Source organism: Arachis ipaensis, chromosome B9 (assembly GCF_059453495.1).
Source record: "Arachis ipaensis isolate K30076 ecotype BB chromosome B9, ASM5945349v1, whole genome shotgun sequence".
Classification (NCBI taxonomy): Eukaryota; Viridiplantae; Streptophyta; class Magnoliopsida; order Fabales; family Fabaceae; genus Arachis; species Arachis ipaensis.
Window position 1 is genome coordinate 21,310,735 of NC_142444.1, and position 18,178 is coordinate 21,328,912.

The window sequence follows — 18,178 nt, forward strand, 5'->3', positions numbered from 1 at the left end:
ACACTTGGCACTAAGGCCCAAACAACATTCAATTTCTTTTCAATCTTTGTTCTCTACTCTACTGTGGTAGAGACCCCTTTAATTATCTCTCTTTCCTTTACTTTTCGTTCTTCTTCTTTTCTTTCTTATCAACCAGACTCAAAACATAACTTAAAGCAAAATCCCTTCTCAAAAGATAGAATTTAAAACATTATACTTTTCCTTAATAAATCAAATTCAAAATAGAATAAATCTTTTCTTAACTAAATAAATCTCAAATAGTTTAATTTTTCCAAAACCAAATCTTTTAAATAGCATTTCAAACAAAACCTCAATTTCATAAAAATTTCAGCAGCACCTCCCCTAAAACTCGGGATATGCCACCCTTTTGGGTTCCCTCTTTCTCAACAAATCACCAGCCCTTTTATCAGCAGTTATCATAACAATAGATTCTCAGTAGACAACTCATCATAATTCGGTTTAGCAATCATTCTATCACCAACTAAAATCAGAATTTCAGTCAATCATTCTTTTAAAGTAAACCCATCCAACTTCAAGAATTCATAACTACTATTCAAATTCAGCCTCACGTAATTCTAATTATTTTAGAGTTACTTAGGGCTTGTTTGGGTGAGCTTCTAAAAAAAATAACTTTTTTTGAGCTATCTTTTTTTAAAAGATCTTATGGAAAAGTAAAAGTAATTTTATATTTGGATATCTCATGCAAAAATATCTTTTTATTTATCAATTATGTTTGGATATAACAATATAAAAGTACTTTTTTGTTTATTTATTACATGAAAAATATCTTTTTTTTTAAGGAAAAAAGATCTTTTAAAAAAAAGATGTAAATTATAGCTTCTCAAAAAAGATGTTTTTCTGATTTTTCTAGTGCTTTTACTTTTACTACTCAAAATTTGCCAAACACGTTAAAAAATAAAAAAGATCTTTTTCCATTGAAAAAATATATTTTTTTATCAAAATAATGGCGCCCAAACAAGCACATTTACTCCGCATCCAAAATCCATCACAAATCAAACATTCATATATTTGCAATAATTCAGTAAACTTCTTAGGCATTCAAAGTTTAAAATATTTAATTTAATAAAATATCCCCTACCTCGAAAAGTCGAACCAACGCGTTAGAGAAAAACTTTTACCCTTGGCTCTGAAACAACGACATCAACTCCAACTATGTTTCGCAGTGATAACAGCCACAAGAGCACCAGCTAACATCAATAACTCAATCCTGACATAAAATCGTTGCGCAAAACTCAATAATTTACAACAGAACAGCGACAAAGAGAGACTTTCTGAGCAAAAGAGGTTTACTGGACTACTAGAAAGGAAGGACAGGGACAGCAGCACCTCAGGCTTGCTTCCCGGTGACCACGACGCCATTCTCCGGCAGCCAGGCGCGGCGGTGCAGCCTTCCACTCATCTGGCGGGTTTTCCTCCTCCCTATTTGCGTTCTACTCATCCATGACAGCAACGCTCTTCGTGGCTCCCTCTCCTTTGGCGACAATGAAACAAGGTAATGGCGACTGGGCTTGAACGGCGACGGCTGGAAGCGGCGGCGGCGACATGTAGTGGAATGGAGCGTGGCGACGGAGCACGAATGACGATGAGGACGGGGGGCACGGCGACGCCTTCTTCCTCTCGCTCTTGGCTCGCGCTCGTCTCCCTCCTCTGGTTCCTTCCGCGAATGCCATCCCTCAAGATTTGACGATGACGCGGCGTGGCTTCCTCCCACGACGGCAGTGTGACGGCGGCGGCGGCGGCGAAATGGACAAGGCACAGGACGGTGCGACAGCTATTCGGCTCTCAGTCTCTCTCCCTCAAGCCCTCACCATTTCTTTCTTTCCTTGTTTTCTTTTCTATTGCTGCTGGGTTTGATAAGGAAGGGAACATTGGCGGTTAGGTTAGAAGAGATTAGGGTGTTAATTTGGGGATTAGGGTTTTGTGTATGAAATTGGGTATTTTGGGTAGTTTAGTAATTTTAATAAAATTAGGGTAATAGAGTAATTGAAAACTAATATTTATAAAAATACTTATTTAATTATCAACTTAATTTATTTTCAAATAAACACTAATTCAATAATTAGAGTTAATCAAATTAATTTTTTTTAAAATCATAAAATAGAGTTCAAAATCTAATTATTCAAATTAAACCATATATCTAAAACCCTCATTATTTTTCAATTACTCAAGTTTTCAAATCAATAATAAGAAAATATCCAACTAATATAAAATTTTCTGAAATTAATATCTTGAATAAATAAAATAAATCATAATTAATTTATTATTTAATTTCTAAAAATCTGGGGTCTTACACAATAAGTGGTTATTCCATCTACATCTACCATAAAAGGATATTATAAAAGAGTGAAGGAGTTACCTAATATAACTTGTTGGGATATTCTTTTTGCCAGAATAAAGGTAGTTGAAAAGTATACTCTGCCTTTACAAATCTTTGCTTTAGAAATCTTGTAGTTTATAGTCATTCTATCATTTTCTGCTTTGATAATAGTTTCAGTTGTTTTTTCATAGTACTTGTAACATCCTAACTTTTAGCAACTCATGATCGCACTAAAAGTTCAGGCGTTACCTACCTCTAATTTTTTTTATTTAGTACTATATTTATTTAATATTGAGCCTCTGCGAAATACAACTGGATTTTTAATTATAAAAGCGAAAAGCCTTTACTTTAAAGCACTTAATCACATAAGTATATTCACATAGCATTATATACATAGACTTATTCAAAAATTTTCAAATACAAGTCCTAGCCATCTGTAAACCAAAATGGCAAGTGACGAGGAAAAAAATCTTAACTAAACCAAAAATAAAAAATACAAATACATATAGCTCTGTAGTTCGGTCACGACTTTGCGCCAAAACTTTCTGAACCTATCACTAAAAAAGAAAATCTGTAAGGGGGTGAGAACGTCGTCCTCGTAGGTTCTTAGTAGGAAAGAGAATACCATAAAAAAAAATACTTGCAAATAAAAAGATTCCATTATAAAAATAATTTCTTTTTAAAATACACTTTGGAAAAGTTTTATTAGAAATCTTACTTCAAAAATGTCGTAAAAAAACTCCTTTAATTTATAAGTTCGTAAAGTAAATCGAAAAGGATAAATTCCCACAATTCGTTAAATCTACCATCATCTATACACATTCAGCCTTCAGTCACACAGAACTCTCAGTTGGTTTATGCTCAGATAATTCAATCACATCATCAGCACCATCTTCAGACCAAAGTCTCTCAGTTGATTTAAACACAAACAATTCAAACAAATCAATCACAATTCAAGAACAGTTATAGCAAATAATACAAGTAGCTGCTAAATTGGATTAGCATGTAGGCAAAACAAGACAATCAATGCACATTCAAACATATCAAACAAATACATATGATACATGTATGTTCTATTGGCCATGAACTCACATGTTAATTAAACTGCCAGAATCCAACACATCCGATAGCTGACCCAGATATTGTCTCTCTATTTCACTTCACACTCTTGGAATATAGTGTCCACCATACTCTTGGGATATAGTGCCCACCACACTCTTGGGATATAGTGCCCGACACATTCATAGGATATAGTGCCCGCCACATTCTATACAAACAGAAAGAGAACCACGAACAAGTAGAATTTCACCACCATCCTTGCTCGATTTACAACCAGAATCAACGCGCAAGCAGGATTTAACCATCGTCCTTGCCAATCACGAATCAGTTTTTAACACGCAAGCGGGATTTAACCACCGTCCTTGTCAAGCACAATTTAATACGCAAGCGAGATAACACCATGGTATGTGAAATTGTTACTCTGAGGTTGTAAAATTTGTTGTTCGTTCTCTCCCTGGCAATGGCGCCAATAACTGGTGCACAATACCATGGTCCACATATAACTTCACAACTTCGCACAACTAACCAGCAAGTGCACTGGGTCGTCCAAGTAATAAACCTTACGTGAGTAAGGGTCGATCCCACGGAGATTGTTGGTATGAAGCAAGTTATGGTCACCTTGTAAATCTCAGTCAGGCGGATATCAAATGGTTATGGAGTTTTCGAATAAAAGTAATAAATAAACAGAAAATAAAGATAGAAATACTTATGCATATCATTGGTGAGAATTTTAGATAAGCGTATAGAGATGCTTTCGTTCCTCTGAATCTCTGCTTTTCCGCTGTCTTCATCCAATCAGTCCTACTCCTTTCCATGGCTGGCTTTATGTAAGGGCATCACCGTTGTCAATGGCTACATCCCATCCTCTTGTGAAAATGGTCCAAATGCTCTGTCACGGCATGGCTAATCATCTGAGGTTCTCGATCATACTGGAATAGGATTCACCCTCCTTTTGCGTCTATCACTACGCCCAGCACTCGCGAGTTTGAAGTTCGTCACAGTCATTCAATCCCAGAATCCTACTCGGAATACTACAGACAAGGTTTAGACTTTCCGGATTCTCATGAATGCCGCCATCAATCTAGCTTATACCACGAAGATTCTGATTAAGAGATCCAAGAGATAATCATCCAATCTAAGGTGGAACGGAAGTGGTTGTCAGGCACGCGTTCGTGGGGGAATGATGATGATTGTCACGTTCATCACATTCATGTTGAAGTGCGAATGAATATCTTAGAAGTGGAATAAGTTGAATTGAATAGAAAAACAGGAGTACTTTGCATTAATTCATGAGGAACAGCAGAGCTCCACACCTTAATCTATGGAGTGCAGAAACTCTACCGTTTGAAAATACATAAGTGAAAGGTTCAGGCATGGCCGAATGGCCAGCCCCCATGATCTAAGAACCAGACGTCCCAAGATGATCCGAAGATGTCTAATACAATAGTAAAAAGTCCTATTTATACTAAACTAGTTATTAGGGTTTACAGAAGTAAGTAATTGATGCATAAATCCACTTCCGGGGCCCACTTGGTGTGTGCTTGGGCTGAGCTTGAATGTTACATATGTAGAGGCTCTTTCTGGAGTTGAACGTCAGGTTGTAACGTGTTTCTGGCGTTCAACTCTGGTTCATGACGTGTTTCTGGCGTTTAACTCCAGACTGCAGCATAGAACTGGCGTTCAACGCCCTTTTGCGTTATCTAAAGTCGGCCAAAGTATGGAATATTATATATTGCTGGAAAGCCCTGGATGTCTACTTTCCAACACAATTGAAAGAGCGCCATTTTGAGTTCTGTAGCTCCAGAAAATCCACTTTGAGTGCAGGGAGGTCAGAATCCAACAGCATCAGTAGTCCTTCTTCAACCTCTGAATCTGATTTTTGCTCAAGTCCCTCAATTTCAGCCAGAAAATACCTGAAATCATAGAAAAACACACAAACTCATAGTAAAGTCTAGAAATGTGAATTTAACATAAAAACTAATAAAAACATCCCTAAAAGTAGCTAGATCCTACTAAAAACATACTAAAAACAATGCCAAAAAGCGTATAAATTATCCGCTCATTACACCACCATCCTTGCTAATCATAATTCAATATGCAAGTGGGATAACACCGCCGTCCTTGCCATTAACACGTGAGAAAGATAAAAACCTCCGTTCTCGCCGCGGACGGGATAAAACTACCATCCCCGCATAATAGTTTACGCACTGCAACAAGCGAGATTACACCACCGTCCTTGCCATGCAAGAAACCAAGCATAATGGTTTACCCACTGCAACAAGTGAGATTACACCACCATCCTTGCCATGTAAGAAATCATCATCATATCCCCAATTATAAACCTCTTGCGCATACCTCAACTTATCCAAATTCCCATTTTAAATTTGTTCTTTAAAAGTGACAAACCATATATTTTAAATTTAAATCCAAAGTAGGTTTTACATTTTTCCATGTGCCGAGGACCAAGTCACAACCCGTTGACTTTAACCAAAACTTTCTAAATTTCAAAGCTTTTCACAACCTTAAGATAACTTCACTTAGAACCAGTTCTCCTTCATAAAACTCATTTTTTTTCATTTAAACCAATTCATTTTGAGCTTTAAAACTTTTTCAATAAGGTCTAAAGCCAAACCAGTTAAAAGTTGAAAGTCTTATTTAAAAACCCCAAAAGTATTTATCCTTAAATCTATTATTTTAAGTATCTAAAATCTTTAAAAGTAATCAAGACATATCTCTTTTGATAAAATTAATCAAGCCAAACTCATTTTAGAAATTATAACTAAGACTCTTTAAAACTCTTCACATCCTTACAAAAATTCTGGCAGAACCTCCCCTAAAAACCAGAATTTACCACTTTTTATGGGTTTCCTCAATTCAACCTCAACTGGCTTCTATAGTCAACAACATCATTTAAACCTATTCCAAGCCATCATCGGTCATTCAATAATAAATCAATCCAACGTCATAATCGGCCATTCTTTCAAACCTCAAATTCATGTTTTAATATAAACATTTTTCATGAAAGCCTTGAAAATGGTTCAAACCCTTCACTTACCAAAACCCACCAAAAGAGAAACATAACCTTTTTCTCAATCACAAATACCAAATTTATTTTTTTTTCAAAAATTCTCAATCCACAAATAACTCCATCAATAACACAATCAGTCACACAGTATTCACAATTTACAAATAACTCCATCAACAATACAAATCATTCATACACTCAACCACAACCAATAATCAGTTACATAACAGGCAATTACACATTTGCATTAATTCACTAAACTTGTCAGGTATTCAAACCCCAAAATATTTTAATTTTAAAATAATCTCTTACCTCGGCTGATCAAACTCGTAGCAATTAAAATGCGATAAACCCCTTTCCTATCAATCCGCGATAGCAACAATAACATTCACCATTTGTGGTTATAGCAATTTGACCCCGAGACATCAGAATCCCAAAATTCTCAACAACAAATAACAAGAATGCTAACAGTGATAGTTTTGGAATAGGTTTAACTTACTGCAACAAAAAAATGAAGTAGTAGCCTCGATGATTTCCAAGCGACCACAATAAATACAGTAGCAACAACTCATATCTGGCATAATTTGAATTTAACGCGGGATTGATATTAAATAGAGTTAGAATAGAAATAACATGAAATAATATTTTTATTTTTTAATAATAATATTATATTATAATTTATACATTTATTTAATTATTTTTAAGTTAATGGTTTAATTTTTTACTCATGTCATAAATTGATGTAGAATCAAATTAATTAGTAAAGGTATATATGAGTCATTTTTATTCCTAAAATTTGAAGAGTAAAATATATTTTTTATTCATGTAACACCCTACCACACAAAGATTTACGCTTAAGTCATAAAATAGAGGTGACGTGGCATTACGACCTCTAAAATAAAATGAGTACATATAATAGCAGAAGAATTATAATATGCTAGGAGCCTTGAAGAATAGAGGGAATAAAAATCGAAAAATAAAAGCGGAATGCTCAAGGAACGAGTTGACTTGCGTGCTAAGAAAACCATAACTACTAAACATAAGATGACAGAAGTAGGAATAGAGTGCCAAAGATACAAAATAACAAGCTCCTGACTCAGCCTGCGAAGTCAAGACTGGCCGGAGAATATTTACATATATACACATACATATCCAAAACCCAAAAGTACATATACACAATTCTACCTCTCCATAAACCTCTAAGAGGATCAAAATAACAAGTTAGGCGGAGAGAAAACCAAGTACATATATATATACATCATAGCATAACAAAATAACCCTGTAACCACTCCGCTTCAAGAGTCCAGACGCCTAACGAGATGCCTCTCGACCTGTATCTGAAAAACAACAACATAGTATGGAATGAGAACTGGAGGTTCTTAGTATGGTAAAGGTGCCACACACATAATATATAAGGTCTTGGGAATGCCAGAGGCAATCCTAGAACGCCGACACTCAGATTATAGAGCTTAAAGTATTAAATAGAAGCCATAAAAGGTGGGTTTTCTAAGAATATGTAAACCTAACTTAACTTAACCTTAAACCTAAATCTCATACTGCCATTCCTCCATACCTCCAACTCCATCATGCATTTTCACAGACAAATAGACAGATAAAGGTAAACACAAGAAGGTTACAACTACTGCAGGTAACAAATACACATTTAGCATGGCAAATACAGATAGGCACCCCCAATTAAAGCACAAGCAAGTAATTCAAGTAATATGCATATGATGTTTGCCTGTCCTATGGCTGATGAGGCTCATCTGTCGGTTATCCAGCCAACCCGACAAGTCTGAATTGTCCTTAGACTGTCCCCCGACGTGCATCCCCAAGAGTCTATGCATAGATTTTTCTCAAATAATCAATATTGCTCAATGGGGGTAACATTCCCGGGAATTTATATAGTGCCCGGTCACACTTACGTCGTAGGGTCAACAGAGTATCGAGTTTTCAACCTGGTACACGTGGTGGCAAGTCACGACACTTAATCCAGGGAATCTCGTATCTCAGATTATTCAAATTCATAAGCCATATAAATAATTCAATTATAATTCATCAACATCCACATCATTCTTAATCGCATCTCATTCATCATTATACGTCAATCATATTCAATCCTTATCCTTCATTATCACACCTCCCATTCCGTCCATCAATAGTTCCAATTCAAAACATAATTCATTCTTTTCTAAATAAATCAAACTTAAAACATGCTCATTTTCTTAATAACTCTAAATCAAACCATATAACATTTGAGTCTAAATCTTTTTAAATAATCATATAAACAAAATCTCTAATTTTTATAAAATTTCGGTAGCATCTCCTCTAAAACTCGGACTTTGCCACCCTTTTCAGGTCCAAACCTGCTTTCTTTTCAATTCAACATACCCTTCCTCATCATCATAACAATCGCCATAATAAATCTACCTTAGATAAACAATTATACTCATACAATATTCAAATCCAACAACCCAAAATTCAACTAAGAATCATAGTTCAAAAATCCTAGGCTTTTAACACAATACCTCATTATCACAACAACCTCCACAATAGTTATACCTCAAATCAATAATTCACCAAATCATTAGTTAATCAACAAGCACCAAACCAACCATGTTCATCAACAATAACATTCAACCATAATTCTCTCCAAATTAACATAACAACATTCACCATCCAAAATTAATAACTAATTATTCAATAAACTTCAACCAAATATATTCATCGATAAATTACTAAACATTAAACATACACCTGCATTCCAACTTATCCTATGGTTGTCTAGCCTAAGTTTTCACAGAACATTATATATTAAATGCAAGAAACCTAAACCATACCTTGGCCGATTTCCACGTAACGACCAAAGCTATTTATTCAAAACCAAGACAGCCCCTCAAAACTCAACTAATCCGCTTCCCCCAAGTTCCAGTATTCACAATTTCAAGCTCCAATTATTTATTCACAACCTAATACACATTCATAACACATATATATCCAATTTAATACTCAAAGCTCAAATTCAATGAAAATAAAATAGAATTATCGTATCCTCACCTTACCCAAGCTTCACATAAGCAAGAGTGAACGTTTTTCTCAAGCTAATTGGATCCTAAAACATCAAAAATCAAAAGAAATTCAACACCCCTTCTCAAAACTCGAAAATTGGGAGAAATGAAGGCTGAGTGTGAAATAACGAGTTACCTATGAAATTGTTCCGGTAGAAATGTAGAGCTCGACGCGGTGAACGCGTGGCCGCAAACGGTGCGGCGATCGGAGCTCAAACGGAGGAGTTACGGGATTTGGTAAGTAACGTGAGAGTTCGGGAGTGTTTTCGTTCTTCTCCTCACTGGGAAGCTTTCAGCTTCACGTTGCTGAAATGAGGGAGAAAGCAATGCGTGGGTTCATTTAATAGGTCGGTCCGGTTGGACCGATGGTCCGGTTTGGATCCGATTCAATCGGTTCAACCCATTCGGTCCAATCTTGGACCAATTTTTCTCAAAATTAGTGTCAAAATTCTCGTTTCGATGAGTTCTATCCTAATTTGATATAATATTTACATTTCTAATTCTCCTTATTAAAAACTAATTTATTGACTAATTATCTACTAATTTAACCGGAGTTTACAATTCATAATGTTTATTTTTTTAAATATCTTTAATGTTTAATTTCATTCAATTTTTTTAATATTTTCGATTTGTATCAAACTTACTTTCGAATCTTAATTCCATTTAAAACGATTTGACCAAATTATCAGATTTTATCGAAAATATCAAAAGCAAAATTTCAATATGAAATACCTCATGCTACATAAAAGAAAAAACTTAAATAGAAATTAGAATATTTATTTATTTATTTATTTATTGGAATAACTACATATCTATGTATCTATATATTTAATCAAACGTTATGAAAAAATAATAATATTTGAGAGACAAAAAAATTTAAATTTCTCTTATTTAATATTCATTAATTATCGCTATAAATGCTAAATAAAATAAATTTTGACTTGTTTTGTTTTCCTAACATTGCCAATAAAAAATATAATTAATCTTTATAAATAGTATGATAAAAATTGTTTCACACTTATATTATAATCGAATTTTTTTAATATATAATCTGTTCATACCCTGTCCCAAAAACATGAAGTCAGGCCCAATAAAGATAAAGGTCCATCCAAAAAAAGGTAGACTCATCCACTTACCTGACCTTATAGAGGTCGGGCACGACAAGGATAGTTCAACCCTACTTATCGGGATAAGTAACCACCTTTTGAAATATCTTCTACTATCACTACTTTATCTAGAAGGGAGATCTCAATAAACTCCCAAGATAAAGGTGAAGGTTCTTGTTGGCCTAGAGAAAGGGGGTTGAATCTATGCTTTTTCTTTTAAGTTTGATTAAACTTGCCTTAAACCAAAAAATGTAACTTAGCTTCTGTTCTGTCTGCGAGATGGATTATGCAGGAGACAATTTCATTTTATCTCATAAATTGTGAAAAATAGAATCAGTGCAGGGAAAAAGATGACACAGCCATGTATCCTGGTTTAGTTGCCTCGTGTCATGCAACCTACATCCAGTCTCCACCATAACAGCGATGAAATTTTCACTATCATATCAAATATTACATATACCAATTTCATAGGATTCAACCGAATCTTATCTGGAACAAATAAAATTTTAACCTAAACTTGACTTGGCTAGGCAACTTCCTAAACTCTCAACACAATAAGTACTTATCCAACTTAGCAAGGGATACAACTCATATCAGAAATAAAATAGAAATACAATCAAAAGAGATCTGAAATAAATTTGGCTTTTCTCTCCAAGATTCTCTCTATGCCTTTTTTCTCATTAGCTTTTTCTTAATGCCTCTCTTTTATGCTTTTTTTACTGAATAGAAACAAAGAAAGATATTACATACAAACAGAATACTCAAATATAAACCATGAAGGAAATGATGATTCAAGCTGAAATTCTATATGCTAAACCCAACTTCTAAACTTTCAAATATTGTTCTTTATCTTGGCGGAGTGCTCCTTTTAGTGTAGGTACAATACTTTCAAAACTTCAAACTCTATTTATAAGGTTTTACTCTTCTCTCTTTTTGAGTTCTCTCTACTTGGCTTCACTTTAAAGAGTTCTTTCCTTTTGTATGAGTTCTATTTCAACACCTAGGACTCACTTCACAAAGTTAGCTTTTTGTACGTTGAGCTAGCTGAGGTCTTTTTCCTTTTTTCTTCCATCAGCCCCAAAAATCAAGGACTTTTATTCAGAGACAAGATCCTCAATGAATTTGATAAATTCAAGTCCTTAATCTTGTACTTTGCCTTCAAAAAATAATAATACCCATTAATTTACATCAGAGAAAAGTTGCCTCCATTTTTCTCCATATTTTCCAAAATGGTAGTGTAGAGGGAAGAAGATATCATCAAGCAATTTTCTTGCATGTAAATGGAAACAAATTACCTTTTTTTCTAATTGTATTTTGATTAGACATTGGCTTTTCTTTCTTTAGATTTGGTGCCTAATGAGAGGTTCCTTAGATGTTTGGTGAGAAAGTGAACTCATCTTTATTCTTTGTACAATACCTGAAGTAACATAGCATCTCAGCTAAGGTTGCTATTCCTTTCATGAAGATAATGGGCTAAACTCATAGTTTGGACTCAGTTTCATCCAGCAGCCTTGAAAACACTTTGCTTTTGTATTTGGGCTGCATGTCTTCTATGTTTAGGTTGCACAATAAACATGGGCCTACAACACTAAACAATGGATCAAACTCCAGTTGGGTTTTTAACCCAACCTTCAACATATTTGTCATCATCAATCTTTGTTATTATTTACTAAACTCAACAATCTCTCATTTGATGACAAACATAATTTAATAATAAAATTAAGGAAGATGAAATGCAAAGTTCATATTAAAGACTTTCTTTTGATAATACCATATTATCTTGATGTGCTCCTCCTTAATGTATGCTCATCTATAATTTCTTGTTTGCATAAAGACAGAAAACGAATCTATACATGATAAGCAAATGTTGCAAAGAATTTTTTTGTATGCCAACATTATGAATAATAATTCAGCAGAACAAGCAAATGTGAGTCAGCATATTTGTCATCAAGATATCAAAACAGATTTATCAGCACAAAATATTAACAACAACATAGTCATACCATCAACAACTAAAAACAACACAAGTGTAAGACAAACACAAGTCTAGACCACATCATCTATCCTATATCTTATACTTGTACTATTTTCCCTTTTGTCATCAAGAGAGGAAATAGTTTTCAGTTTAGACCTACATAAAAGATGTTAGTCCCTAAAGTCCACATAAATAGAACTAAAATAAGTGCAAAGTTATATAGTCATCCAGAGAACACTAAAATAATATCTAAAACTAAATTATTTCATGAAACAAAGTGCAATAGCATCAAAAGTCTTCATCATTAGACATCTCTAGGCATTTGAGCCTTCGTCCTCAGTGTTCAATGGCTCTTCTTGATCAGTAGCCATGGTTTCATCTTCATAAATATTGTCCACATATTTTAGAAGAACTGTCACTCTATCTTTTGACTTGCGTAATGCATTTTCATTCCGAACAGGCAACTTTTTTTCTTGTTGGTTTGTGGAGATAAGGTGATTGGACAGATTCACAAACTCCTGCAGAACATCCTTAACAACTCCATACAAAAGTGATTTGTGTCCAGTAGAGTGAGATGTTCCAGTGGTGGAAGGAGGAAGAATGTCATCAAGCTCTTCCTCATCATTATTAAAGACCACCTCTTTCAGATCTTGTGGGTCTTTTCTTTTGTTGTTTCACTGCATCACACCCTTTTAGGTAAGAGTTTCTATTTTCAAATCTCTCATTGGTCAGGTCAACACCAAAGAATTCAAAAATGTAGGTTAGAAACATGCCATAAGGAAATGACACATTTTTATCATTCCTTATACAATCATACATATGCCTCATTATTAAATAAACAAAAAAAAATTATGTTTTCATAATGATAGCATACAACACTAGTGTGTCACAAAATCAAACCCTATATGTGATTTGTTATACGATGAAATTGAGTACAAACAGGACCTAGAGCCTTATGGTTAGGAGTGAGACAATGAATTAGAGATATATTTTCACAAACAGAAGCTAGGGCATCTTGGTATGAAATACCTAATCCTTCATCCCATTTTCAAGAGGTATGAGCATTAACACCCACATCCAAATACCCTAGGACATCACTAATGGTTTCATTGTTTAGATTTAACTCACGCCCTTTGACATAAGAATGAACATTTTCATCATGATAGGTCATGTTTGCATAAAACTCATGGACAAGATCAGGGTAAACAGACTTTTTGATTTTGAAAAGATAATTCCATTCCAAAAAGATTATATTTTTTTACAAACGTGAAACTTTCTTTTCCAAAACAAGAAAATCAACAAGATAAGTAGGGTAGAGGGGTTGATGAACAACAACTTATCTATAAAACTCATAGTTCATAGCAAAAGTGAAACGGTGAGGGTTGAAGTGAGAATGAGAGGTAGCAAAATAAGATTTGAAAGTAAATGGGTCAACATTTGAAGGTTCTTTAACTAAACGAATAGGGATCCGAGAGTTACCTCTTTGAGGGAGTTGAGGAACAAACTTAGGTTTGGGCCGGGTCTCGGAGGTTCACGTTGCTCTTCTTCAGTGTCTGGATGTTTTCTCTTTGAAGAAGTTTGGCGTGAAGGAGCACTTGAGGGTTCGGCTGCTTGAGAAGAGGAAGGACGCCTTGCTGTCGTCTTCGTGTGAGCCATCGGGTCTGTACGAGTAGGTAAGAGAGATGGAGATGGTGTATGAGGATGTGTTGGATTGTAAGAGTGAGACGGTGCTCGAGATTTTTAGAGATTTTGGGAAGTTGATGAGAGAACATGCCTCTACGGGTTGGAGTTTTCTTTCTCATTTTAATGACATAAGGGTGTTGCAGTTTTTTAAAAAAATTGAAATGATGAGTATGAAAAAATGAAGAGGCATGCAAGATATATGAAGAGTTTATGTTATGCAACTGCAACAAGTTAAAGGTTTCATGAAAAAAGGAAGTTCAGAATCCTATGACTATTTCAATGTATGACAAATCAATGAGACTCACTTACACACAAATCAACTCTTATTTGGCCCAAAGGGTTGTGGTTAAAGAAATACAAAGGATCATTTGATAACTAAAAAAAATGGTTGGCCCACATGAAATCCATTCAAAACTAAAGACCTTATTCAATGATCCATTGATGCAAGCTCTTCACCTGCCCAAAAAAATCTCATCCTGACCTAAGAGACAAAAATCTCAAAAACACATCAGCAAAGTTAAAACAAGAATTCAAAACTAATTATGCCTAACCTTGTTCTTAATTTACAAAACCTATCTTCAGCTAAGGATTTAGTGAATATATCAGCCAGTTGTTCCTCTAATTTAACAAATTGAATGTTTATATTTTTTTGAACATATTCCCTTATTGAGTGAAATCTCACTTCAATATGTTTTGTTCTTGAGTGCAAAACAGAATTTTTGAAAATATTAATGGTGCTCATGTTATCACAAAGTAAGGGAATATTATCAGCATTCAATTTGTAATCAGCTAGTTGAGTTTTTAATCATAACAATTGGGAACAACAAGATGAAGCAGCAATATATTCGGCTTCAGTAGTGGAGAGAGTCACTATAGACTGCTTCTTGCTTGACCAAACATTTAGAGACCTGCCCAGAAAATAGCAAATACCAGAAGTACTTCTTCTATCCACTCTATCTCCAGCAAAATTTACATCATAGTAACCAACTACAGAAAAATCATTAGACCTAGAATACCATAAACCAAAGTTAGATGTGCCATAAACATATCTAATAATTTTTTTAACTGCAGAAAGATGTGACTCTTTAGATTGTGATTGGAATCTAGAACAAATTTCAATACTTTACACAATGTCAGGTCTAGAGGATGTTAAATACATAAAAGAACCTATCATTCCTTTATACCTAATTTCATCAACATCTTTCTCAATTTTACCCTTTTTCTACCATGAGTTAGGGTGCATGGGAGTGCCTATGGGTTTGACATTTTTTATTCTAAACTTCTTAACTAGTTTTTTGGTGTACTTCTCTTGATGAATACAAATTTTATTAGTTTTTTTATTTGAAGCCCAAGGAAGAAGTTAAGTTCACCCATCATACTCATGTCAAATTCACTAGTCATGAGTCTACCAAAATCAGCATAAAGTGATTCATTGACTGAGTCAAAAATTATGTCATCAACATAAATTTGAACTAGGATGAATAAATCATCAAAATTCTTAATGAAAAGAGTAGTATCTGTGGAGCCTCTTTGAAAATCAATTTTCAAAAGGAAAGAACTAAGTCTTTCATATCAAGCTCTTCGAACTTGCCTTAAACCATAGAGTACTTTAGCAAGCTTGAAAACATGGTTTGAAAATTCTTTTTAAAATTAGGAGGTTGAGCCACATACACTTTCCTATCAATAATACCATTAAAAAAAGTACATTTCACCCCCATTTGAAAAAGTGCTTTAAGGAGAAGTCTTATTTGTAAGACCCAAAACCTTTGAAAAAGGGCTATTATTAGCTAATTTCAAATTCAGTATTTTTGTAGTTTTAATTTCAGAAATTTCTCTATTAAAGAAAATTAAAGCAAGTTTTGATTTATTAAATTTGAAATAAATTGAGATTTATTATCCAATTTTACAATTATTGGATTATTTTCTATATTCAGAGTATAAAGTTGGTAGTTGTGAAATAATAAGAATTTCTATATGAGTTGGATTAAATAATTAATATTTTAAATATTAATACTGCTACTTTGAAAAAATAAAGGGGTTTAATTATATTATTTCTAATTATTTTGATTTGGACCTTTTATTGAAAATAATTTGTGAAAATGATGAACAAATGGTATTTTCTATATATAATTAGTGTTAGATTTAATTTGGGTTTCAATTATTATATTATTCCCAATTTTATGTGAAATTACCATAATGCCCTTAACCCTAATTTTCAAAATGAAACCATTCCCTAACTTAACCCCTTCAGCCGCTGAGTTCCCTTTCTCCTTCACAAGTTCAACACACGCAGTTTCTTTGTGTTTTCCTTGAAAGAAAGAAGCAAAGAGAACGAAAGGGGGAATGAGGGAAAAGGAGATCCCGAGGAAGAAAGAGCACCGGGCAAGCAGCAACTCGCCGGCAAGCCGCGTTCCGCCGCCACGTCTAGCTCGCCGCCGATCGTGCTCCCGTTTGCCACCACCACCGCGCCGATTGCATCGTCGCCAGGGAGAACAGAACCGAGAAGGGGTTGGCTCGCATATGTAGGTGGCCACGGCTCGGAGCCGCCACGTCTCCATCACCACCGCGTCCACGTCGTGCCGCTGCCGCTGCTAGGGTTTGCCGCCGCCACCTTATCACTGCCAGGCAGGCACAGAGGGAGAGAGAAATCGGAGTTTTGCACAGCAGGGAGAGAGGGAGAGCACGACAGGGGAAGCCATCTCTGCTTGTGTCACCGTCGCCAAACCTCCTTGCCGTCGCCGAACCTCCTAGCTGTCGCCACAGAAGTTGCCTTCGTCGGTGCCGTTGGAGGCACGAATGGGAGAAGAACGCGCTCGAGGGAGCCTACAGAGAGGATGATGCGCGATGGTGGTAGGTTATTCCGCTGCCCTTGCTATCGTCAGAAGCTACCGCCGTCCAGCCAGCTGCTGCAGTGGTAGTCGCCTGTCGTGAATGGCTGCCGCAGAGGTGGTTGTGGCTACCGGAACCACACCGGAGCTTCTGGCCACTTGAGACCCTGCTGCCGTCGCCGGAAAACGCCTCTGCCGCCATCGAGATCCAATGCCGGTAAGGGTTTTGAATTTGGTTTTCGTTTCTTGTGAGATTCTGGAGTTTTATTGTTGCGGCATGTTGGTTTCAGTCACCGTTGCCGGAGTCGGGTCACCGCAGCCGCTAGAGGTGGCTGCCGGGGCCACCGCCCAACCGGTTCAGAGGGCGCTGCGGTTCGGTTCAGCCGTTCTCTCTTAGTTTCAGTAAGTATTCCTGTTTCGGAAAACCTCGCGTTAGTATTCTGTTGTGTTTGGTTAATGAGTATGAATTTTGATAACATAGGGTCGAGTCATGATTATTGTATGTTGCGATTAGTGTTGGTTATTGCGAACGTGACTGGGAGCTGAGGTTTTGGTTGCCGTCAGTTCGGGTTGAGGCGGAAAGGACTTGATGAGGCGTTTGGGTTATGGAATTTGCGTTTTGAGGTAGGGGCGCTTTCCGAAAACTATAGTTTATTATTGGAATTATTACATATGGGTACTGATGTGAGATATTGTGTATTTGGTGATTGTATCTGCCTTATGTATTATTGGATTGACTCGAATGACTATGGATGTTGGTTTGGCTGAATTGTTGTGCGGCTTTGTGAAATGTAATGTCTGAAGTTGATTCTTTAAAGATTTGAAATATGAGTTTAATCCGTTGAGGATTGGTTTGAATTGAGTCAATTATTTTGATGATGTGAAAGATAGAATACTCTTGAAATTCAGCCTGGGTTGCTTTAATTGATTTGGTTTTGATAAATGATTTATTGCTGAACCGATTCTTTAAAGCTTTGGAAATGAGTTAAATCGGTTGATATTGAGTTGATTTTGAAATGGTTTTCTTGAGATATGCCACTGAGGCGTCTGTTGGATTTAGCCTACTTTGAATTGATTTCTGGTTTTGAGCTGTTGA

At 35.5% G+C, this 18,178-nt stretch overlaps 1 pseudogene; it reads left to right on the plus strand.

Moving 5' to 3' along the window:
• Nucleotides 1-1,707: 1,707 nt before the first annotated feature.
• LOC148543978 (uncharacterized) lies at nt 1,708-17,479 on the plus strand (annotated as a pseudogene).
• The last annotated feature ends 699 nt before the right edge of the window (nt 17,480-18,178 follow it).